The sequence below is a fragment of the Geotrypetes seraphini genome, chromosome 1 (genome assembly GCF_902459505.1).
Source record: "Geotrypetes seraphini chromosome 1, aGeoSer1.1, whole genome shotgun sequence".
In the NCBI taxonomy this organism is placed as follows: domain Eukaryota; kingdom Metazoa; phylum Chordata; class Amphibia; order Gymnophiona; family Dermophiidae; genus Geotrypetes; species Geotrypetes seraphini.
In genome coordinates this window covers 395,630,564-395,656,543 of record NC_047084.1, presented here as the reverse complement: position 1 = coordinate 395,656,543, position 25,980 = coordinate 395,630,564, and the positions used below count along the sequence as shown (strand labels likewise).

The 25,980-nt window shown below is 41.4% G+C and overlaps 1 protein-coding gene across 8 annotated transcripts in view; it reads right to left on the bottom strand.

Annotated features, from left to right (window-relative positions):
• The window catches only part of LOC117347215 (glyoxylate reductase/hydroxypyruvate reductase-like), a 212,494-nt gene that overhangs the window by 182,177 nt on the left and 4,337 nt on the right, over positions 1–25,980 (bottom strand). The gene's annotated exons all lie outside the window — the stretch shown is intronic.

The following is a 25,980-nucleotide window of genomic DNA, read 5'->3' as shown; positions in this document are numbered from 1 at the left end:
TTTGTGATTCGAATCAATTCTCAGATTCACTTTGGGTGAATCGATTCGAATCTGTTTATTATTGAAGAAAATCGGACTTACTGATTCGTTGGCCCCCCTTGCTTGAGACCCGTTAGGGCTTTCTCTCTGCTACCGGAGTCCTTGCTTCTGATGTAACTTCCGGTTTTGCAAAACCAGAAGTTACATCGGAGCAAGGACTCCGGTGGCAGAGGGAAATCCTGAACGAATTTCTGGTGCAGATCGGCAGCAGCAAGGCTCTCTCCTCTCCTCCCTGGCCAGGCAAAAACGGCAGTAGCGAATGCAATTCACTACTCTGCCGCTACTCTGGGCATCTTCTCTCCATTCAGCCGCCCAAGCGGAAACAGGAAGTTTTCATTGAGGGTGGGCCGCAATGGAAAGAAGACGTAAGGAGTGGTGGCAGGAATGGATCGCTACCGCCACCAGCAGACCTCTTCCCAGATGCATTCCTCCTGCTGGACTCTCTTTGGGAAAGGTGCAGGGGTGTGATGGTGGTGGTGGGGGCTGTGGTGGTGGGGGCTTAGGAGTGCCAGGAGGTCTACATGTTTGGGGAGGTCTACTGATGTAGGGGGATCTAGAGAGGGGGTGTCACAGGTTGTGGGGATTGGGAAGTTCCAGTGGGTGGTGGCAGGAGAGTGGCACACTGGCTAACCCTAACAAGGAAATGTCCTTGTCCCAGCCACACCGATGTGTCTCACATTTATGTGCCTTAGAGAGATAGTGTAAAGCCTTTTTCTTTTCTGGCTAAAAAGCCTTTTTCTTTTCTTTAATAATTGTGCTACACCACAATAAATATTTTGTGTACCATAAAATAAAAAATAAAAAAGGGAAATGGAGGGAGAGAAGAGATGGGGAGTTGGTGGACTGGAGGAGAGATGGGGAGAAGATAGATGGGAGAAATGAACTTGGTGGAGGGAGGAGATGGACTTGGGGGAGATCATGGAGAGGGGAGATGGGGGGAAGGATAGAAGAAATAAGGATCTAAAAACAGGAGAGGGAGAGAGATGTGGACAATTTATGGAGGGAAGGAACAGAAAGGAAGAGAAGTTGGACACAAGGGATGGTAGGTAGGGACAGAGATACTGGATAGGAGGGCTGTTAGAAAGAAAAAGGGAGAGCTGGTGGGGAAGGAGGGAGAGATGCTAGATGACAGGGTAGTTGAGAAAAGGAGAGATGGTGAATCTGGGCAAAAGACCCTGGCAAGCAAGTTATCAGAAGACGTTTGTTGCAGAGCTTGGGACCAACATGATTTGAAAAATGACCAAAAAGTTTAAAAAAAAAAAATTATTTTCTGTTTTGTGATTATAATGTGTCAGATTTGAAATTTGTATCCTGCTAGAGCTGAGCTAGGATTTAACAGAGAGAGGAAAAGTCTTTTTTGTTTGTTTATTTTGTTTACACCACAGCACCAGTGTGGGTAGGATAGGGTAAAGAGGCTATAAAATAAACTCACCAGGATGTTTGGAAAAAACACCCAATTGTGCAGGAAAATTGAATTGAATCAAAAATCGATTCAATAGGTTGAATCGAATCGAAATATTTTTTCCTGAATCTGGCAGCACTAGTCTGTACCAAAACAAATGATAACCACTGAGAGAGAAAATGAAAAGAGGGGGGAGGGGGGCTCATGGACCTCCCCGATCCAGATAATTTTGATCTGCTCTGCAATAGTAAATAAGAGCTAATAAACAAACTATCCAACAGGGCAACAATAACGGTGGTGAAAAATCCACCTACCTGTATGCAACCAGAACCAGCACTTGTACAGCTTGATGGACCGTTAGTCTGACCCAGTAAGGCTATTCTTATGCTCTTGGCCCTCAGCTAGCAGATTCTTGAAATTGTGGAAAGAGAGAGGTTGGGAGGTAATACACAAAAATGTTTAAACTACAGGGAACAATTTTGGATATTTAAACTAAAAGCAGTAAACCCTGTGGATTAAATAAAGATATCGAGTAGATGACGCTTATCTGAGCCAGGATGAGATCATTGGATGAGAGGCACTGACTTGAATCCAACAGTATTCCATTATTAACAAAGAAGATTGAGACTATTATTTCCAAACCACTATCCAACTACAGTAAACCCTCAATTTAATGGAGGGGTGTCCATAAAATCCGAATATATACCAAGTAGCTGCCCGTTACATAGAAACAGTAGATGAAAACAGATCGCAATAAAGTTATCAAATACAGTGCTCACCATCTTGACTGCAACCTCCTCACTCAAAACGCAGCCAATCATATTACATTTCTCAGGTTCCAAGGGACAGGCACAAAGAGCGAAGGTTAGCTTGCTCTGGTATCCCTGTCTGAGCTGCTGAAACTAATAAGCAGGTTTTCAACATAGACTTCTTTTGTCAGGCAGCTCATCCTCTCTCCACTGGAATAGTTTCTACAGTGGGAGAAGGAATGAGGCAGAACGGCACAAGAACGTCATTTCAGGGAGCCTTGGTACATACCTTCCCTCCTTCTCCTGGGCGCTGACTATGTGAAGAAGCAAGGCGCATAGCCATCCATATATACTTTTTCAGATATCGATCTTCCCAGTCCCTGATGGCTGGATTTTTGCATATTTTGGAGCTCATTTCTACTTTACATTGGTGATCAATTCTCTCGTTCCAAATTCAAAATTGCAGTTAAAATCTGGCTTGTCTGCTTTTTCACTGAGTCTCGGATATTCAATTGGCCTTTGCAGACTCAACCTGTTTTACTCCTTTTGTCCCTCCTCTCTATTTTTTTCATTCCTCCTCATTTTGGGCTGTTCTCTGTTGTACATTTCATCCAAAGTACAGATAAACGAGGTCCAGATAATCGAGGATTCACTGTATTTAGATAAATTCTCTATTCATTTACCATCTCAACATGGTTTTCGCCCAATTTCAGTGCTGAAACTTTATTAAGTTGCTCCGATTTTCATGGTTCAAAGCATACTATCTCACAATCATTTTACTACAATTTGACCTTTCCGCTGCTTTTGATGTAGTCAGCCATGATATCTTGATTCAATTACTCACAGATATAGGATTAGAAGAAAAAGTTCTAAACTGGTTTAAAGGATTTCTTACATTACGCTCTTATGTGGTAAACTTTGAAGGTAAGACATCTGCTGCATGGACACCAAATTGTGGTGTCCCACAGGGCTCTTCATTGTCTCCGATTCTTTTCAACATTTATATGACCACATTAAAACACTATAAATTAAGTTCCATTGAGAAGATGTTCACTTATGCTGATATCTTTATCCTGCTAGAAGTTGATCCTAATTTGAGCAACTTTACAGCTAATATAAACACTTGTATATCTAAATTGCAATCGTGATCACTTCAGGCTCATATGAAGCTTAACGCAACAAAGATAAAATTATTATGGTTTGGCCCAGAAATTGGCAATTTGCCATCTTCAGTTATCCTTAATTCTGGTGATATTTTGCATATAGAATCATCTTCTAGAGTAGGGATCTCCAAAGTACAGCCCATATGATATGATTTTATCCAGCCTGTGGAAGAATTGTATGGAAATGCGCCAATTGGACTAATTTTCCAATGAGAAGCTGCAAAAAGAAAAAACAAAACTACACAGGGTGTTGATAGATTTCAAATGAATTAATTAAAATTGTGTTCAAAATATATTGATATTCCATATTATGTTAATATTATTCACAACTTTATTTAATACTGAATCGTAATTGTATACTTTGCAGTATTTCTTCATACTTGTTCGGCCTCGATCGACAGTGTCAATTTGCAGCATTGTAGGTAGCTTTGGCGCTGTGACTAATCTTTAAACTGAATCTGGAAGTTAGTTACTAGCCATTATCGTTACGGTTAATTGTCCATAAGAATACTTGCAGTGGTGTAGTGTAATACTCAATTTGTAATTGCATAAATTTATATTTAAAGGTGCATATTTACATATTTGCTTGTATGGAGTTCTCGTGATTTTAACATGGAAGGGAAAAAGAAAAGAAAAATTGATCATGAATGTCGTGTGTTTAATGAAGAATGAGGCATAAATTACTTCTTGATACAATCTAAGTCAAAGGATAAAGCCATATGTCTCATTTGTAAAGACACTGTTGCTGTGTTGAAAGAATACAATATACACAACCACTATGAAACAAAACATGCTTCAACATTTTCCTAATTTAAAGAAAAGGAGCATTCAGATAAATTTGAATCATTATGTCATTGTCTGCGTTCTCAGCAAGACTTATTGATGAAAGCAATCTCAGAAAATGAAGCCTTAACCTTGGTAAGATGCAAGGTTGCTTATGTGTTGGCTAAAAGAGGAAATACCATCAAAGAATGTATGATGTAAGAAGTGGCTGAGATATGCCTAGAAAAACTTAATCTTTTTAAAATGATAAGTCTTGTGCCAAATACTATGGCTCGTCAGGTTGAAAATATGGGAAATATTATCCAGCCAGTTGTAGGCTAAGCATAATGTTTTAATCGGTATTCTCTCTCGCTGGATGAATCTTGATGTTTGTAATACCTTGCAACTCGTAGTATATTTTCATGGTATCGACGATGAACTTAGGGCTCCTTTTACTAAGCTGCGCTAGCGGTTTTAGCACGCACTAGACATTAACGCCATCATAGAGCTGGCGTTAGTTTTTTCATTTAGCGCAGGGGTTTGCGCACGATAAAAATGCTAGCGCACCTTAGTAAAAGGAGCCCTTAATGTCAACCAGGAATTAGTGTTTCCTCACAGCATGCATAGCACTAAAACAGGAGAAGATATCTTCAAAGAAATTTTAAAAAACACTAACAGAATATAATTTGGATTGCAATTGTCTGCAGTGTGTGACAGTTGATGGAGGAAAAAACATGTCTCGTATAAATTTGGGTTTGGTTGGACAAATCTCAAAAGCTTGTGAGGATGCAGGAATATCAAAACCAAAGTTTCTTCACTGTGTTATCCACCCATAATCACTTTGTGGAAAATACGTTGATATGAGCTGTGTCTTGAAACCTGTTATTTCTATGGTAAATTTCATTCGCTCTCATGCACTTAAATCATTGTCAGTTTCGGTCTTTTCTCAAGGAATGTGATTCCGAGTTTGTTAACTTGACATATTATACTGCAGTTCGATGGCTTAGCTGTGGAAATGTTCTTTCACGTTTCTTTCATCTCAGGAATGAAATTGATATAATTCTTACCAAGAAAATCCATTATGAACCACTTTTATCAGATACCAAGTGGCTTTAGAAATTGGCATTTTTTGCAGATCTGGTGAACCACATGAACAATTTGAATTTAAAGTTGCAGGGTGCAAATAACTTAGTTTGTGACTATTAACTCGTATCAAGGCATTCAGAGCAATGTTGATACTTCTGGAAGGCCAGGTGAAAGATATAACTTTGCTCATATGCCATACTGTGCAGAATTGCATACAAAGGGTAAAGCAGAATTTCCTTTCTCGTTTGCAAATTTAGTTATTTCAGATCTTAAACAACAATTTCAGAAGCGATTTGGATGCCAATGCTAGGGAAATTAGATTGTTTCAAAATCTGTTTGACTGTGATGTTGCTGATGTCCCAAGTCAAATTCAAATGGAAATTATTGAACTTCAGACAAATGAAAGTACTAAAGATATATACAAGGAAGAAAACTTGATCGATTTTTATAAATTTTTGAACTCTGAGCAGTTCCAAATTTGAAGAAATTTGCTTGTAAATTTATCTCCATTTTTGGGACAACGTATCTTTGCGACTAAACTTTTTCCTGAATGAAAGATATCAAGTCAAAATACAGGGCAAATTTATTTGATGAACATTTGAAGTTGCTACTTGTAATTAGATAGTTCAAAGTATAGATGCTGGCATTGTCATCTTGAAGCTGGGACTTTAGATCATTTATTATACTACTAGTGTTTAAGCCCGTTACATTAACGGGTGCTAGAATATATGTCTGTCTGTCTTTTTTTTTTTTTTTTTTTTTTATAAATTTAATAATTAACAATATCAAATGATACCAAGGAAAAAAAGGTTTCTTACACAAAGTTTTAACAATACTTATACAGCACAAAACAATCCTTTTCAAGCTCACAATAATGGGAAGACATGCTACTTTTCAACAACATAATTAAAGGAAAACTAAGAAATTGGTTCTTGATTCATATGAATCTTAACCATTCCCTACTATTTGGGACTCTAACATCCTACCATTTTCTCAGTGATGAATCATTTAAAGGCAAAAGAAAAAAAAACAACAACTCATTTCTGTTCTCGAGCTATTAGAAATTGTTGCAATTGAATAGGATCCCAAAATACATATTCAATGTCTTGTATTTTATCAACTTTAGTCCAATACCAGTGTATTAGTTATTAATTCTAACTCCAACCCTACTTCAATAATGATAAAGGGAAAACAATACTAGGTTGGTATGTTCAAAAATGGATGGTTTATCTGAAATACCTCAGCCCCACCACTCCACCGCTATGTTTGCTTCAAAACAGCGGGAGATTTACGTGGCACCTCATCATAGGTATTAAATTATCTAAATGCTGTGATAATTATACAATGTTAATATCTTTTTTGTGAACTAATATATTATTTTATGTGGTGTATATACTTAACTTTTAACCACACAGCTGGACCTGGGAGTCTGACCCGACATGTTTCGCACAAACAGTGCTGTCTCAAGGGTCTCCCGAGGCCGCCGATGTCATCCGACTCACACATCGGCGGCCTCGGGAGACCCTTGAGACAGCACTGTTTGTGCGAAACATGTCGGGTCAGACTCCCAGGTCCAGCTGTGTGGTTAAAAGTTAAGTATATACACCACATAAAATAATATATTAGTTCACAAAAAAGATATTAACATTGTATAATTATCACAGCATTTAGATAATTTAATACCTATGATGAGGTGCCACGTAAATCTCCCGCTGTTTTGAAGCAAACATAGCGGTGGAGTGGTGGGGCTGAGGTATTTCAGATAAACCATCCATTTTTGAACATACCAACCTAGTATTGTATTTTAACAAGACATTTGCATGGAAATTTTAGGTAAAAAGATACCTCAAGAGCTAAAACTCTTGTTCTTAATTTCAGAAATTCTTTCCTTCTTAGTTGCGTAGCTCTTGAGACATCAGGAAAAATTCTAACCACATCTCCACAAAATTTAGTCAACCTATTTTTAAAGTAAAGTTTCATTATCAGCATTTTATCTATCTCACTCATGCATGTTATTACCATGGTGGACCTACTCTGGATAACATTACATTACATTACATTAGGGATTTCTATTCCGCCTGTGCCTTGCGGTTCTAGGCGGATTACAATTTTAGAAGATATCTGGGCATTTCCAGTAGAATTACATTACAGGATAAGAGAAAGTTACAGGAACAGTAAAGAATTATGATACTTCAATATCATAGAGGATAGTACATATCATCTGAATCAAGTTACATCGTGCGGAAAGTAAAAGAGTTGCAGTACATTCTAGATCACAGACAAAGAGGTACTATAGGTGGGTGTTCCCAAAGGCATTGATTGGGAACTCATTAGATAGGTTAGAGTGATGGGAGATATTTTTTGAACAGTAGTGTTTTTATTTCTTTTCGGAACTCTTTTATGTCTGTTGTTTTGGTCAGTAGTTTTGAGATGTCAGTGTCAATTTTAGCTGCCTGTGTCCCCAGAAGGTTGTCGTAAAGTTTCTGACGTCGAGTACCGTTGAGAGTTGGGTAGGTGAAAAGGTTCTGTGTTCTCCTTCTTCTGGGTGAGAGGTAGTAGTGTCTTCCAAAAACTCTGTCAGATTGATTTCGTCTGTTACCAGGTGGTCCGTCTCCTGGTCGGATTGTATTTTCTTTTGCGGAATAATAACAATTATTTATTGGGAAATTTTCCGCATTGGGTAATCCCAGTATTTCTTTAAAAAATTTCCTTAACAGTATTTCAAGAGATAACAAATGAGTCACTGGGAAATTAACCAAGCAGAGATTCCTCGCTCTATGCATATTTTCCAACATTTCCATTTTAGAGTGTAACACCGTAGAATCCTTAACAGCAGATACTGAGACAGCTTGCAATGTATTACTTTGAGTTCCAACCACGCCTAATCTTTTATCCAAACAACTTAAGTTAGAATCCACATTCTCAAACTTTTGAGACACAGAATGTGAATAATCCAATATTTGTTTCACTGATTCTCTGAGAAACTGTTCAACTCTAGAAATGCCTAACCACAAATCTTTAAGGGTAATATCTTTGTTTTTCCACTGCTTGTGGTTGATCCTCTACTACACCTGAAAATTCAAGTGGTTTAGGTATTTCAGTAAAAGCTAGTTTACTTGTCTGAGTAGACGATACCACTAATCCAGTAGAAATAGCGGGAGTGATATTCCCGCTACCACCAGATACTGGATGAAGGGGGGTGTCCTTTCGAGGGGGCTCAACGATGCTCCTGATGTGGGAAAATTCATGTCAAGTAAAGGTTATGATGGAATTTCTGTAGGAAATGTCAAATGTCTGTCCATAGGACCAGAAACAGAAGGTGTTAAGCTCTTAGGCTTAATTTTCCTTTTACCCATAATAACAGATTAAAGTTATACAACCTGAACTCCTGCTCCCTGGCTCCACGTTGCTCCAAGGGGCTCCAAAGGGGCGATACCTGCCCCTTAGGGTGCGCAGCTGCGGCCGCAACCGCAGCAGCAGTCTTGAATTTAAAGGATTTCAGAGCCAGGGAAGACGGACCCAATGACGTCAAGGGTCCGTCTTCCAAAGTGCCTGCCCGATTCCACCTCCGGGCCCAGCCGCTGCTGTGGGCAACACGGGGCAGCGTCAAAGGTCTCCTCCGGCGTCCCGATCCAAAAGACAAGCAGTTCCCTCTGTCTGTCTTTCTTTCTTACTTTCTGTGTCTCTCCCTGCCCCTGTCTCTCTCTTCCTTTCTTTCTGTCTTTCTCCCTCCCGCTGTCTGTCCTTCTTTCTTTCTGGTTCTCTCTCTGGCACCCTGTCTGTCTTTCTTTCATTCTGTCTCTCTCCCTGCCTGCTGTCTTTCTGTGTGTCTGTCTTTCGTTTTAATGTGCTGCCTGCCTGTCTTTCTATCTCTCCATGGCCCCCTTCTGTCTCCCCTCCCCCAAAGCAAACCAAGATTGCTCCCACGCCCCCTTTCCCTCGCCGTCCCCTCCACTTCCCTGTGCAGCAGCAGCAGCATTTCCCTACCATCCTTCCCTCTGCAGCAGCAGCATTTCCCACCCTTCCATGGGCAGCAGCAGCATTTCTCCCTCCTCCCCCCCACACACACTACCCTGTGTAGCAGCAGCATTTCCCGGCCTTCCCTGTGTAGAAGCAACATTTCCCCACACACACACACTTCCCTGTGCAGCAGCAGCATTTCCCGGCCTTCCCTGTGCAGAAGCATTTCCCCCCCCACACACACAAACTTCCCTGTGCAGCAGCAGCAGCATTTCCCACCCTTCCTTGTGCAGCAGCAGCATATCCCGGTCTTCCCTGTGCAGAAGCAGCATTTCTCCCCCCCCCACATACATACACAGACACTTCCCTGTGCAGCATTTCCCGGCCTTTCCTGTACAGCAGCAGCATTTCCTGGCCTTCCTTGTGCAGCAGCAGTATTTCCCGCCACCCCCTTCCCAGCCGCCGCGTTTAAATTCAGAGAAAAGCGCTGCACCGCACTACCGCTGGCTTCAGCGTCTTCTATCCACTGCGGCCAACCCTAGCGGAAACAGGAAGTAGTCAGAGAGGGTGGGCCGCAGTGGACAGAAGATGGCGAGGCCAGTGTTAGCGTGGTGCAGCGCTTTTCTATGAATTTAAACGCGGGTGAGCCGGCGAGAAGGAGTAGGCTTTGGCGGTGGTGGTTTTGGCTGTGAGTGAGGGCGGGAGGGGGGAGTCGCCGGCTGTGCTGTGTTTCTCCACTTTCCGATTTGTCTGGCCGCCGCATACGCACTCCTGCTGGCCACGGACCTACTGATCACAGATCACGGAAGCACGCAGGTAAGTGCACATGCGCGGCTAGGGTTTTATTATATAGGATTTTCCCTTGATACTTAAATTTTGGAGATCTATTTGGGATCAAGTGAACAATATACTGTATTAGAAAATCCAGTAGCACTGAGACGTACGATACCATTCTATTTGGTACGTTAATGAGGGCTAAAAGCCAAATATATGCTCGAAATAACAAACTTCTCTTTATAATGACAGGAGTTGCCATACAACTTATTTTGAGGAATTGGAAGAACTGTGATAGATTAAATTACACTTTCTGGTGGGAATCTCTCTGTTATACTTTTAAAATGGAACGTTCAATGGCTGTACAACAGGGACGGAATAAGAAATGTATGGATGTTTGGGAACCATTGACTAAGTTCTGTAAGGAATGATAACTGATTTTATTTTATCGACCCTTAAGCATACACATCCAGGGTGGGTGGGAGGGGGGAGGAATTTGCATTGGAATTTTATTCGGGGAATATATGGAGGGTTTCCTGTAGGTATGTACTTTTTCTGATTATTTGGGGGGGGAATAGTTATTAATGTCTATAAGTTTAATGTTCATTTATGTAAATTTATGTTTATTGAAATTGTTTGTTTGCACTATGGTAGTTTGGAAATTTAATAAAGATTTACAAAAAAGAAAAAAAAAGCATTTCAAAATTTGAACCTCAGTTTAATACGATTTTAAAAACATAAAAACAATTCCATCATTTACATTAATGGTGATGAAAATATGACAATTTGCTGGTAGTGTTCGTCATCATTAATGTACGATAATTTAATCTCACGAACTTTGCAATTACTTTATAAAATTTTCTGCTTTCAATTAAACTCGTTATTTATCTTTTTTTTTTTTTTTATTACAGCCACTAAAAAGTGCTGAAGTACCCAATGTGGCCCTCGTGGCAAAAATTTTGGAGACCCTGTTCTAGAGTATTGGGTGTTGTTTTGGATTCTTCTCTATCTTTTCAATGCCAGGTAAATAATCTTACCAAAAAATGTTTTTTTAGTCTTCACACGCTGAGAAAAGTTCATCATCTGTTCCATCAAGATCATTTTGCAGTATTGGTTCAAACCATTTTCTTGGCACAACTGGATTACTGTAATTCCATTTATGTGGGATTACATAAAGGAAACAAGAAATGGCTGCAAATGAATCAAAATGCTGCAGCCAGACTGATTTTTGGAAAGAAAAAAATTTGATCACGTGTCACCTCTGTTGAGGAAATTACACTGGCTTCCGTTTCAATTGGGAGTTCAATTTAAATGTGCCCGTATAGTCTTTAAAATTTTACATGGACTATTTTGATGTCTTTATCTCTAAACACCATGAGATCTTCAGGCATGATATGTATAAGCTCATATGTAGAAGCTCTCTTTTCCATCATTAAGAGGAATCAAGTCCATTAGTAAAAATTTACACTCCTTTTCATACTGCCTCCTCAAATTAGATCGTGTTTATCTCTTCAGATCTTTTACAACACCTTAAAAACCACTACGTTTAATTGCTTTTTAGGCTATAGCTCCAATGAATGTTAACGGATCTTTCTTTGGGATCTAATTATGTAAACCGAATCGAGCTCCTATTTTTAGGAGATGATTTGGTATATAAGACTAAGAATTAGATTAGATGTTTATGTGACCGTGACGTTTTGAAAGGCTAAAAAGCACCATAGCCATATTGCAATTAGAGCACTCCCATACTGCAGAATTTATAGAAGTATGCATAAGATATGCACATGCAATATACATATTTGTTATGCTAACTTTAAGTACTAATCTATTTTTTTATATTCTTATTTAGGGGGAATCTGCCTTGAAATAGCCTGGTGAGGGCGAAACATGAATTTGCATTGGCATTTAACCCTCCTCCCCCCACCCCCCCGATCTGCGCACAGAGGTCCGCTCGGTGCTCCCTTTGTCAAAGTCCTTTCTTCTGATGTAACTTCCAGTTTTGCAAAAGAGGAAGTTACATTAGATGGAAGGACTCTGGCAGAGGGAAAGCTCGAATGGATTTGCAAAAATAGATCGATCGCAAGAGGGGGGGGGGTCGACGTGAATCGGTATGTTTGTTTGTTTTTTTAAACGAATCAATTCAAATCGATTCACCCGAAGTGAATCGGTGAATTGATTTGAATCAGAAATTGGGCAGCACTAGTCCAAACTCACTTAGAAGTCCATAATAATCAATTATTGTTAAAATCAAAGCAATTTGAGGCAGAAGGATGCTTTAGAAATAAAATCAGGAAGTCCACTCTGGCCACCGCCGCAGCATTTTACTGCCCAAAAAACTGCCTGTGGGAGAAAAACCAAAAGTTCAAAATTGCTTAAAATAGAATTTTAGAGGTAGGGGACTCTTGAGACACCCTGAGAAACCTATAGTTTTGTTGACTTCAGACCCACCCTGATTTTCCCATAGACAGTAATGAGATGTACTCATCTGTCATGTGCTGTGCCTGCATCAGCTTCTCACTGCAGCTAGAAACAGAGAAGGGATTTCTTTCTCAGACAAGCAAGGGAAGCTCCAGCAGCTTGTCTTTTCAGGCTGCCTTGTATTCAGATTCCAAAAACCTGAGACTTTCAACCACTCACACAATTCTTCAGGGAAGGGGATTACAGCTGACTTCCACCAAGGCTCTCAGCCAGTCGCAGAGTCAGATCAGCCTGCGCGCACACACATGACTCCACAGGGGCGAAAACGGCTCCCAGGGAACCTATTCCTGAGCTCCAAGCGTTAGAGAAGGCCTTTTAGGCAGGTGCTTCTTTTAAACAATTTGACCCTCCTGGCTTCAGTCCCCAATGTCTGGCCCTTCTCCCAGGCAGAGCTGTCCCAGAACTACAGAGAACCTCTTAGCACAGGGAAGCCACAAACAAGAATGGATTTAAATTTCAAAAATAAAAAATCTAATACAAAGCAGATGAAAAGACATCTTCTCAACTCAATTTACAGAAGTTAAGAATGAGGAGATGGGGCGCTGCCTGGAGAGAAGAAAATGATTGATGTCTCTTGCAAGCAAATCGCAAGTTGAGGTGCTTAACCCATCCATAAGGAATTATATACTGTTTGCACAAGAAAAATGCTTCTAGAACAAGTCAGCAGTGGCCATCTGTACAACTAAATAGATGATTTGGATCAAGCATGCAGAATTGTTAGAAAAAGAGGCACCCATAGAGAAAACATCCAAAATGGTTCATGTGAGCATAATATAGGTTTATCATAGGACAGCAATACAGGTAGGATTTCAGCACAGACTGAAAATTCAGTCTCTGATCTGAAATAATTTTTAGCTTCTTTGAATTACTCTATCCCGGAGCCAAAGGTAGCCCATCAGTTGGGGCACCAACTTGATTTCATTAGTTTCTCAATTAAGAAAAACATCCAATTTTCTAGTATTAATATTACAGATGAGCTTTGGTAACCAATAATTTGTTATTTCAACCTAAGTTGGATATCCTCATCTGTTACAAAGAAACTTACTCCTAAAGCAAGACTCTCTCTAGGGGATTTGTTAATCCAGTAGAATTTTGGAACCATTATGAACTAATTCATCAAAATGTTCCCCCGGAAAACTTTCTGGATCAATGGGTTAATATTAGTTCTATATTGGATGACAAAGCCTCTAAACATCTTATTACTAAAAGAAAAAGTTAAAAAACAAAACAAAAAACTGAATCATGGTATAATTCAGAATTACTGAAACATAAACTATCGGTAAGACAGCTCGAGCGACACTGGCATAAACTAAATCAAAGGAGGATAAATCATCTTGGCAGAAGGGCATAAATAAATACAAGAGGAAATTAAAAGAAAAACATTCCAGGGTCAATGGTGGCTTCCCTAGACGTGGTGAGGTGGGCTTGAACCCACATGCGTCCACTTCAGTATGCCTTTCTTTGGAGGTGGTCGCCTCAGAGGCACAGTCTGGACTTACCTGTTCCTCTCCGAGGTTGGCTTACTGCGGTCTTCGCTGGTGGCTTCAGACCTCCCATCTAGTCCAAGGGGTGAGTCTGGATCAGCCTCAGTGGACAGTGCTTCTCACAGACGCCAGTCTCCTCGGTTAGGGAGCTTAGAGTCTGGGTTGCTCTGCGCAGGACAGCTGGTCCCCGGAGGAGGAGATGGCCTGGTCGATCAATGTTCTGGAGACCAGAGCCATCCGTCTGGCGGTGTTAGCTTCTTGATGGGCAAGTCGTCCGGGTTCTCTAGGACAATGCCACGGCGGTGGCCTGTCAGTCGTCAGGGGCACCAAGAGTTCTCTGGTGGCACAAGAGGCAGCTCTGCTCAAGATCTGGGCAGAGTCTCATCTTCTGGACATAGCAGGGGTGGAGAATGTTCATCACGTGATAGATCCCAGAGAGTGGTATCTCAGTCCCGCTGCCTTCCAGTTAATAGTGCAGACTTGGGGTCAACCCCTCATGGACCTGATGGCCACAAGTGTCAATGCCAAAGCACCCCGTTTCTTCAGTCATCTCAGAGATGGTCAGGTCGACGGAGGGTCTTCTGTACATATTAGTGGACAGAGTTCTGCATCTCGTGATCCTGGTGGCCTCGGACTGCTTCGTCATATGGTGCTGGATCCAATGCCACTGCCTCTCGCGACCGACCTTCTGACTCAGGGCCCCATTCCGATGTTCTATCCGAGTTCCTTTTGTCTTACGACTTGGCTCTTGAAAGGGCATGCCTAGGTAAGAAGGGGTATTCAGATAAAGCAATCACTCTCTTGGGTTTCCACTTCTTAGACTTATGTGCGGGTTTGGCGTCTCTTTGCGGAGTGGTGTGCCACACATGGAGTGGTCTCTTTTTGTGCTTCACTGTCTAGCATCTTGGAGTTCTTGCAAGATGTCCTGGACAGGGGCCTGGCATGGTCTTCTCTCTGGGTCCAGCTTGCTTCCTTGTCCGCCTTTCATGGGTTGCTGCGAGGTCAGCGTTTGACTGCCATTTCTGATGTCGTTCGCTTCTTGTGGGCAGCCAAGTTGCTGAGGCCTCCTGTTCAACTGTCTGTTCCATCTTGGGATCTTAATCTGGTCTTGTCCATGCTGGTGTGCCCACTTTTTGAGCCTTGGGTGCCTGCTCGTTGAAAGACCCAACTTTTATAATGGTCTTTTTGGTGGCTATTACTTCTGCTCGACGTGTTTCTGAGCTGCAGTCTTTCTCTTGTAGGTCTCCCTTCCTGGAGTTTTCAAGGGAGCGGGTGGTGTTGTGGCCCGTTCCTTCCTTTTTACCTAAAGTGGTCTCTCCTTTTCATGTCAATCAGTTGGTTGTCCTCCCAGTGCTAGGAAGTCGGGAGGGGTCTTCCAAGCAGAGACGGCTGCACAAGCTAGATGTCTGTCGGGTCCTTCGTTCGTATGTGCAGCGGACCCAGGAGTTCAGGAAATCAGATCATCTCTTTGTCCTCTTAGCCGGTCCTCTTAAGGGGGATGGCGTTTCTAATGCTACCATTGCTCGGTGGATTAAGGAGACTATTGCTTCCGCATATATTATTCAGAAAAAAACCTTTTCCGGAATTCCTCAAGGCTCATTCCACTCGGGGTCAGGCAGCTTCTTGAGTTGAGTCTTCTCTTGTGCCTCCAGTGGATATTTGTAAGGCTTCAATCTGGTCTTCTCTGCATTCCTTTGTCAGACACTACCATGTGGGACGTTCAGGCGCATCGGGACACATTGTTTGGCGAGGTAGACATTCTCAGAATGTAGACACGAGTTTTTGGAAAAGTTGCATCTTAAGAATGTAGTCGTGGGCGTAACATGAGCGTGGTCAAGGATAGGTCCCAGATAAACGCTAGTTAGGCAGCAGACCGTGTCTAAACATCACGGAAATTGTAGGCGAATGAAAAGCTGGTCTAAGTGTGGTTTCTGCTTGGGCTTAACGCGAGTTTCTATGGGCGGAACATAGATGTGCTTTGGGCTTCCAAAATGATATTTTCTACATAACTTCAGGAATCTGTTTTTTCCTCTTTTTTCCCCTCCTAATAGATTTAATAAGCCACCATATCAATAGGGCACATCAATACAAACATTGCATGCAAAATATAGTACTTTTCTGCCCAAGCAGCAATATGATTTACTAATTATAGCACCTTTGGCTTTCCTGCTTAAAAAGAACCCCTTTTTTCTCACTAACTATGCTGCAATCAGCAATTTCTTGAAAGCAAAGAAAAAACATGAAAAAGATATAAATATTGCACACATTTCTTCATTTCTCAAAATTTAAAAATAGAAAAACCAGACACAGCCCTTAACATGCATTTTTCCTCATTGCAAAATGGAGCTGTGCAGCTGCACAATGCTGACCTCATTGTGAGATCATCAAGGTGCACCTGCAAGGTAGAATGCCACAATTAAAAGATGCGATTAGAAGTTGAACTCACAACTTCTGCAAGATCAGCACATTGAGCTACACCACCTTCCATTCCAGTTTCTCTGACTCCCCTGTCAAATCATAGCTCACTGACCTGCCTGTATCATCTGCTTAGGAATATCACAGTCACCACAAAGAAAGCATTTCTGGTTCACCAAGTTAATGCACCTTGTTGCACCTTGTCAATCTTCACCAGTTCAAATCCCACCCTCAACTTCACTCATTTTAACTGCTTCCTAAGCTCTCATAGGAGTATATATGGTAGACTTTGCTGTTTTTCAACAGCATTGTGCAATTTGTTCTCATGGTAAGAAACCTCTCCAGTGACTGAAAGAAGCCATTTGTGGCTCACCAAGTTAAAGCGCCTTGTTTCATCTTATCTATCTTCTCCAGCTCACCGGTTCAAATTCCACCCTCACCTTCATTCGTTTTAACAGCATCCCAACAGCTTGCTATTAGCTCTCATAGGAGTATATATGGTGGAGTTTGGTGTTTTTCATCAGCATTCTGCAGTTTGCAGGCACAGGTGCATCAGATACATTCATCTGCTCTCAACTACAAGCCATTGGGGTAGGAATGTATTTCTTTTTATGCAATATCTACACAGGGCAACAGGTAAAAGAGTATACTAAAACTTCAGAGGGCTTGAACAAGTGTTGAAGGAAGGTACATGTTTTGAGATGTATTCTATTGATAAATTCAGCTTCGCTTTAGAATTGCGGGGGGGTGTTGGAGTGGGGAAGGAGTTTAGGATGAGAGAACAGGCCGGTTTAGACATCTGAGAATTGCTGCAGATCATTTTAAAGCTCAACCCAAATATGTTTAAGCAAAGGAATGGCCAAAGAGTTTGAAGGTTTTCTGGTAGAAAAATGAATATAAAATATTTGCTAACCGCACTCAAGACTTGAACCCCTGACGTATGGAAGATAAAAGCAGTGCTTTAAGGCAGAGCTATAGAGGGAACTTCATTTAGAATTTGGTAACAGTACCTCTACAGACTAAGCAGATGAGAAATGGCTTCTTGTAAAAGCCTTGAGAAGTGAAGGAAATGATTAAGAGTCAGTACAGGTGTGTTTGGCCGAACAACACCCAAAGCATGCCCAATCAGATTTGAAAGTTTTCTGGTGGGAAGTCCTAATGTTGCCTATGACGTCAAATGCCACTTAGGCGTGCTTAATATAAGAAGGTCCATCAGAGCAGCGTTTTCTCTTTTAGGACTCCTATTCTATGTTATTGCTTATGCCGATTTCTGAGACCTTACCTTTCTTGATTATCTTTTAACCTTTTCTTTCCTATATCTACCACAACTCTCTCCATTATACAGGACCATTAGCAGCTATAGTAATTTGCAATTTTGTTGTTTTTCTAACCTTTTTCATCTTTTCAGGTGACTATGCTGCACCTATGCAAGGAACTCCTTGCTAGCAGCTCAGATACCAAATTCAGGTGAGAATAATATATTGCTAGCTACTTAGATGTCTTTATTAGAAAAAAGCTCAGGAAAAACTGATTTCTTCTTTTGGACTTCCATTTTGTGTTATTGCTTATGGTGAGTCTCCATTAACTTTTTATCCCCCTGATTTCTGCCACAACTCTCTCCATTCCATAGGGTCATTAACAGTTCTGAGAATTAATGATGATAAAAATTGGTTCCAGGTGTGTTGGCTGAAAACACATCCATGCTGTTTGAAACTTTGGTGCCAGGAAAATGGATATGCAAGTTACATGAATATGTGTAACCCATAGCAGTGCTTTTTCTCATAGAGCTAAAGGTAAATAATTTTAGAGTCATAATTGTTAGGCATCCTTATTATAAAAAGGGAACAGTTTGTGCTTCTGTTCATTCTAGCTGTTATTTTGAGACTGTGCTGACATATTCTCCCACTTCTGCTTTTTATTTTTGCCACAGATGTCTTTCTAACATTTCCCCCCTTTTCTCCTGATTTCAGGTTCCCAGAGTGGCTAATGACTCCCCTTGTGTTTCCCAGAGGCCAGAGCAGGCCTGTTAAAACTGGGTTCGGCACACCAGTTTGCACCTGGTCACAGAGCCAGCATCTCAAATACCAAAACAGAAAGAATAGGTGAGAATGTGCTGCAACCTTTGTTTGCCCTGTGATGAATTATATACATTTTCACAATACTAACGTTTCACTTTTTTTTCCTTCAGAAGGGTGTAGTTATTGATGATTTTCTGAGTTTTAGGCTCTTTTACAAAGGTGCGCTAAATCAACGCATGCGCTGTTAATGCGTCCATAGGATAACATTTACCACACATTTAAAGCGGTGCCGTTTAGGGCACCATTAGCATGTGCTAAATGTTTAACGCTTACATGTTATCCTATGGACGCGTTAACAGTGCATGTGTTGATTTAGCACGCCTTTGCAAAAGACAGCCTAAAACTCACCAATAAACTCTTAATTTGTCTCAATCCATCTTCCTTTATCTACAGCCTGCCTTCTCCTACTAAAAGATTATGGGACCTTAACAATTCTATCACAGTGGCTTACTCTGCATACCTGTCATCCATCTCATCAAACTGCAGTTGCCTGCAAGCTGCTTTCCTGGACTATGCAATGATTCTAGATGTTCTACAATAAAAATCTTAAACCATTTTTCACCTTGTGCTTATTTACATTGAGTAGCAGCTGGGCATTAGTGTTTCCTTAATAAGCACAACTTTGTCACATTGACCTTTGTCTTATCTAGTGTTCATGAGGCCCAGGCTGCAAAAGAGAGAAGTGGGGAGGCCCTTAGGGGGTGGCAAACAGGGTAGCTGTGCTATGTTTCGGGGGGGGGGGGGGGGGGCTAGCATGTCTCCTGCCTCACAGCCTGCAACCAGCATAATATTTGGGAAAATGAGATTATATGAAAGCTGAAGAGGATGAACAAGGTGCCTTAACTTGGTGAGCCAGTAATGGCTTCTTTCAGTCAGGGGAGAGGTTTCCTACCGTGACAGCTTAAGATATGCTTAACTGCAGCTGTTACAGTGTGCTTCTGGTGCTCCGCTATGGAACCGCAAGCATACTGTAGCTACAGCTGTAACGATGCCTAAACGGAATAGTATAATCAAACCTGAACTGCTGATTTTATGGCTCATTGTGTAGCACAGTGGTTAGAATGAAGGTTGGCATGTGAGCCTGGTGTGGGTTCGACTCCCTCATGCATTTCAGCTGACACAATATTCATTTTAATAAAAATTACAAACTACAGACCAATCAAATCTAATTTTCATCTCAAACAGCACAACATTAGCAATACTAGAAGCAATCAATTCCAAAAGTGGAGTTTGAAATTGATAAAAACAGCAGTATTTGACTCCATGTCACATTCAATCAATAGTACTTGAGATTCTGGCTTTTGGGACAATGAAAGCAGTGTTTTTAGCCATTGAGCTACCAGTCTTTTGTCTCAGCTAACTGTGATATGATAGCTAAGCAGATGATACTTTAGCAGATCACTAAGCTATGATATGACAGGGGAGTCAGAGAAACTGGAGTAGAAGGTGGTGTAGCTCAATGAGTAAAAGCTCTGTGCTGATCTTGCAGAGCTTGTGAGTTCAACTCCCAGCCCGTCTTTTACTTGTGGCATTCTACCTTGCAGGTGCACCTTGATGATCTCACAATGAGGTCAGCATTGTGCAGCTGCACACCTCCCTTTGCAATTAACTAGAAGCCACATTCAGGTCTGTTATGGGTTTTATTCTGTTTTTAAGCTTTGCCAAATGAAGTTATGGGCTGTCTTTGCTTTAAAGAATGAGCTGATTGGAGCAAAGTTTAGTGAGAAAGGAGGTGTTATTTGGAGCTTGAAACCTAAATCTGTGATTTTTGTGTACTGTAATTAGCTAATAGCATTGCTTCTTTAAGTAGTTTTAAATTCAATATGCTTGTATGGCTGTGTCCTGTTTATGTGGTGGCTGAATGACAGAATAAAATCCCTGAACTGTATTTAGAAGATCACTTTGGAAACGTCCAAAATCTGACAAAACCCCATTCAAAGAAACGTCTATCTGACGCTCAAACAAAGCTCAACGGAGGACCTACAGGGCTGCCTAAATAACATCTATCCTACTAATGTCTTTCTGAAGCCTAAACTACGTCCTGGCATCTATGCTAGCAGAATTAACTGCCTATATGGAACAGTATAATAAAACCAGAATTGCTATTATTATATGGCTCATTGTCTAGCACAGCGGATTAGGATTAAGGTTAGCATATTAGCATGTCACATTTTTTCAAGATTCACTCTGATGTTCCCAGTTCAAGTCCCACTGAAAATAATATATTATAAATATCCTTTTAAAGATGGTATACTGTGTTTATATTATGTTAAAGCTTACAATCCTGAAATGATGGATCATTATCGGTAAAACACACATTTTTACATATAACTAAAAACATTGTAGGGATGTCCATCTGGTGCCTACAAGTGAAAAAAATATATTATTGGAGACGCATATCTGACACCTATATCACGTCTAAGTAACACAGAGCACAACTTGCACTCCAAGGATGTCTAAACTATGCCTAAAGTTAGGCACAGTTTGCAGAATCGGGGCCTAAGTGTGTTCACTATCTCAACTTTATACTCTCATCTCTTGAAACAGTAACTACAGGCTCTGTAAGGCTTGAGCTCTCTTCCCTCTTCCTTTCTGCTTCTGATCTGGAGGCTGGCTTTTGTTGTCCATAGGTTCTTTGATATTTTCCTTAACTAATCAGAGCCAAATTACCCAAAAATTCAGGGTCTTTAAACTGGAGGGAGCCATTAGACTGCCAAGAGTTTTGTGTTGGGGGTGGGGGCTGGGCTCAGATTGGGTAGGTGGGCCCACTAGACCACAAGAGATCTGTATTATTTACTGTTGGGAGATGACGTTTGTTGCATCAAGGAGAGGGAGGGAGGTTGGTTGGTTACTAGATATGGGGAAGCAAGGTGGTCAGATTGGAATAAGAGAGGGGGTATAACTAGACACTCGGTCTTCTCAACTAGCCTTTCTATGCTGACACAGACCTGATGCAGAGTATCCCTGCACAACACATGGAAACTTTATTTTTTAAAAAGCATAGCTGGGGAATAGTTAATGACTCCTTGGTTTTTAATGCATTACATTACAGTACATTTCTAGACTGCAAAACCTTCCAGATCGATGCAGTTTATATAGCCAAGAGACTGTACAACAGTGATTTACAAAAGAACCATCATGGACATTAACTCCCTAAGAATCTTACAAATAAAGTAGATTTCAGTAACTTTCGAAAGTGCATATATGAACCTGAAGAAGCGAACAAATTACGAAGCTCAGTATCCCAGCTAGCTGCCCGATATGCAATCATTCAATGTAAGAACTTCTTGTAGACACAGACTCACACAGAAGGAAGCACAAACAATGAAGTAACCTGTAAAGGGCAATCTACATTGAAAAACGTAAATTGGTCATGTAAAGCTTTGTAGCAAAGTATTACAAATTTAAACAGTACCCTGGCCTCAAATGGAAGCCAGTGGAGCTCTCTATAATACAGGGTGACATGATCAGATTTCTTTAAATTAAAAATCAGACACACTGCTGCATTCTGAATTTTGTGTAATCTATCTAAGTTTGACCATTGACCTGCAAGATGGGCAGAGATGCAATAATCTAATGTACTAAGTACCAGGGACTGAACCAATATTTTAAATGATGTACGGCTGAAATAAGACTTAATCATGTGCAACTTCCATAAAATAAAAAAGCATTTCTTAATCAGAACAGAAGTAAAGGTTTCATGGAGTTCCTGTTCAAAAGAAAACCTAGAATTTTAATTTCCAAGTCAATAGCATAAGTAACCCTGCTCAATGTCAGATTTATTTTCTATTGTCTTTTTGGAAGGAGAGGCATAAAAGAACTTAGTTTTCTCCAAGTTAAGTTTTAATTTGTATTCCCTCATCCAGTTGTTCACAGCATATATCTGTATACTTTCTTGAATTGTATTTAGAGAGGCTGAAAGACTAAAACTATAATAGTAATGGCGATAGTAATATTGTCCGCATAACTATAGGTTTTCAGACTAAGGCTTAGATTCACTAAACCTACCGATCCTGTAACTGGTTTTGCGATTGTTCCTGTTACCCGACCCAGTTCACTAAACTGCTACCCAATGAATCTCCTCTCCTCTCCAATCCACCCATGCAAATTAGTAAAACCCCATGCAAAATAGCCAAGTGATTGATTCACTAAGAATTGCTTGGCTATTTTGAATTGGGTTTTACTATCCTAAAACCTGACTGCTGCAGATCTGTCGGTAACTGTGTTACCAACAGGTCTTCCGTTTTTTGACAGACCTGCCTGTCTTTTTTCTATTCATTTTTTTTTCCATGGCACAGATATTTTGTGTGTGTTACACACGCAAATATCTGCCCCATTAAAAAATGAATAAAAGACAGGCAAGCCTGACATAAAACCACTGCCCCCAAGACAAACGCGCTTCCCACCGCAACCCAAAATGGCAGGAGGAATGCCCAGTCCCTCCTGCCACCAGCCGTTCCACCCAACACTGCCCTCCCTGCCCGCATGAACATGGCAGGAGGGATGGCAACTCCCTCCTGCCGTTGGGACCCCCCAAACTTACCCAACGCTGCCCCCCTCCATGCGAATATGGCAGGACGGATGCCAACTCCCTCCAGCCGTCGAGACCCCCCCCCACCGCCATCGACCAGTGCCCACCCCCATCTCCCGTACCTTTAAAAGTTTCCATCTCCAGCGATGGGAGCAGGAGGAACCGCAAAGTACTCCTGCTCCTCCTCCTGGCGTGATGCAAATGCGAGCCTTAGCCCCCACCCTGCTCAGCCCTAAGGAAGTCCCTGATTGGCTCAGATGCCTCAAGCCCCTGCCAAGGGAGAAGCCTAAGGCGCCTGAGCCAATCGGGGCCTTAGGCCCCTCCCTATGCATCACATGATCTACTGGCGTGGGGCCTAAGACCTGCATTCGCATTCTGGCGAGCGGAGGAGCAAGAGCAGGAGGACTTTGTGGTTCCTCCTGCTCCCATCGCTGGAGATGTAGACTTTTAAAAGGTACAGGGGAGGGGGATGAGCACGGGTCGATGGCGGGGGGGGTCCCGACGGCAGGAGGGAGATGGCATTCCTCCTGCCATAATTGCGCAGGAGTGCAGCATAGGGTGGAGAAGCTGGTGGAAGGAGGGAGTGGGCATCCCTCCTGCCATTTTTGGGGGGTGGGCTTTTTTTTTTTTATTGGCAAGATATTTTGCATGTGTAATACACGCAAAATATCTCTGCCATTAAAAAATGAAGGGGAAAAAAAAAACACCCCAGCATAAGCCCTGACAGCAGTGACAGGAGTCTGCTTCTCCTGTCACTACTGTCAGGGCTCTTCCGTGCAAATCATTTGTATGCAAAAAAGATAGTGAATCAATCGCTGTTTCAAAATCAGCCAGAAATCGGCCATGATTGAATCGCTATCTTTAGTGAATCTGGGCCTAAGAGAGGATAGTCTCTGTCCTAAAGAATCAAGATAAATATTAAAAAGTACCAGAGAGAGTGGAGAACCCTGTGGAGCACCACATGGGTTACTCCATTTATTGGAATAAGATCCATTGAAATGCACTTGATATGTATGGGATTTTAAGAAGTCCTGAAACCACTGGAATACCTTCCCAGCAATCCCCATGGTATCCAAACATCTAAGCAAGATGTTGTGATCCACAAGATTGAAGGTGCAATTTAAATCAAACTGCAAAAGAAGTGCTCCTGTTCCCTTGCTAAACAAAGCATACAGATGATTCAAAAGAGAGATAATTAAAGTTTCAGTACTATAAGAGTCAAAATCCTGATTCGAGATTCATGCAAAAAAGGATACAGATTCAAATAATTCAACGGTTGTTGATAAACAATTCCCTTCATTAATTTCACAAATAATGGTACTGAGGCAACTGTTCTGTAATTACTGATCTCAGAAATAGAATTTGGGGGGGTTTTTAACAAGTGGTATAATTATTATATGTCCTCTATTTTTGGAAATTCTCCATTTACCAAATTATTCATATTTTGAATATAAAGTTTTAAACTGGGCCCAATCAACCAATTTAAACAAATGCCAGTTAAGATCAGCTAGGCATGCTGTTGAGGGTACATCTGGGATCATAAAAGAAATGTAGGAACGTCTGCATATAGTGATGGCGAGTGTGAAGGAATATATGGAGAGTAGTAGATTGAAACTAAATGTGCAAAAAATGAAAATGATGTTAATCCAGAGGCCGCAGGTGCAGGATACTCCTGGGTTTGTACGGCTCTGGGGCACCCAAATACAGCTCTGTGATGAGGTAAAGTATTTGGGTATTGTGGTGGATTCGAATTTGACTTTCAAAAATCATGTCCAGGATTCGATAAAGAAGATTTTTTTCAGATTACGCCTTTTCAATAGAATTCGGCCATACTTGTCTCCTGGTATGTTCAGGGTCATTTTGCAGTCTATGGTCCTATCTTGCTTGGACTATTGTAATCTTGTGCTGGGTTTGCCAGGAACCCTGTTGAGTGCATTACAGGTTGTACAGAATTCAATGGTTAGAACCCTTTCTCGTTTGGAAAGGATTGAGCATGTTACTGAATACTATGTGAAGCTATCCTGGCTGAAATTAGAAGATCAAATGCATTTCAGGTTGCTTGCGATGGCAAATCTGTGTTTGAATGGGTTGGCTCCTGCAAGTTTCGTGGGTACTATTCATGCTTATGTCCCCTTGTCAAAACTGCATTCTGTTCATCATGGCGATTTGTCTGTGCTGTCTATAAGGGACCTGAGATTGAACTTCTCACATGTGACTATGTTCTCTCGACTGGGACGAGGATGCTGGCACGCAACGTCCAGAGCGTCATAGATTTGGCTTTAAACTGAGGAAGAGGGGAAAGCCAACAGTCGATGAGACACATCGGACAAAAGTATCAAATAAGGATACTGAGCAAGGACATTGTAAGAGGGCTCGGGACTGAATGGGAATTTTTGGAAAAAGGACCTAAAGATGCAATACAGGGGCCCAGGGCCAAGGACATTGAGCAAGGACATTGTAAAAAAGGGATCGGGACTGAGTGGGAAATTTTGGGAAAAGGACCTAAGGATGCAATGCAGAGGCCCAGGGCCAAGGACATTGAACAAGGACACTGTAAAAGAGGGCTCAGGACTGAGTGGGAATTTTTTGAAGAAGGACCTAAGGACAAATTGCAGGGGTCTAGGGCACAAATGAAATTGGCAAACAGGACTAACAGAGAACAACGGAATCCAGAGGGACAACCAAAAATGGGGAAACAGGCTGAGGACAAAACAGACACACCACAGGAGGAGGATGACCGAGACGAGGCTTGGGGACTGGCAACTCATGAGGGGGTCGCCAGGAGCGCCAAACCACGAGGAAAACCAGCAAGAAAGGCGAACAACCGGGACTTACAGTGCCTATACATAAATGCTAGGAGCCTAAGAACTAAAATGGGAGAGCTGGAAGTCTTAGCCAACAAAAAGGGCTTAGACATAATTGGAGTCACAGAAACGTGGTGGACTGATGACAATACATGGGATGTGGCTTTACCAGGGTTCAAACTTTACAGGAGAGATAGGTCACACAAAAAGGGTGGAGGAATAGCGCTATATATAAAGGATTCCATACCTTCAACC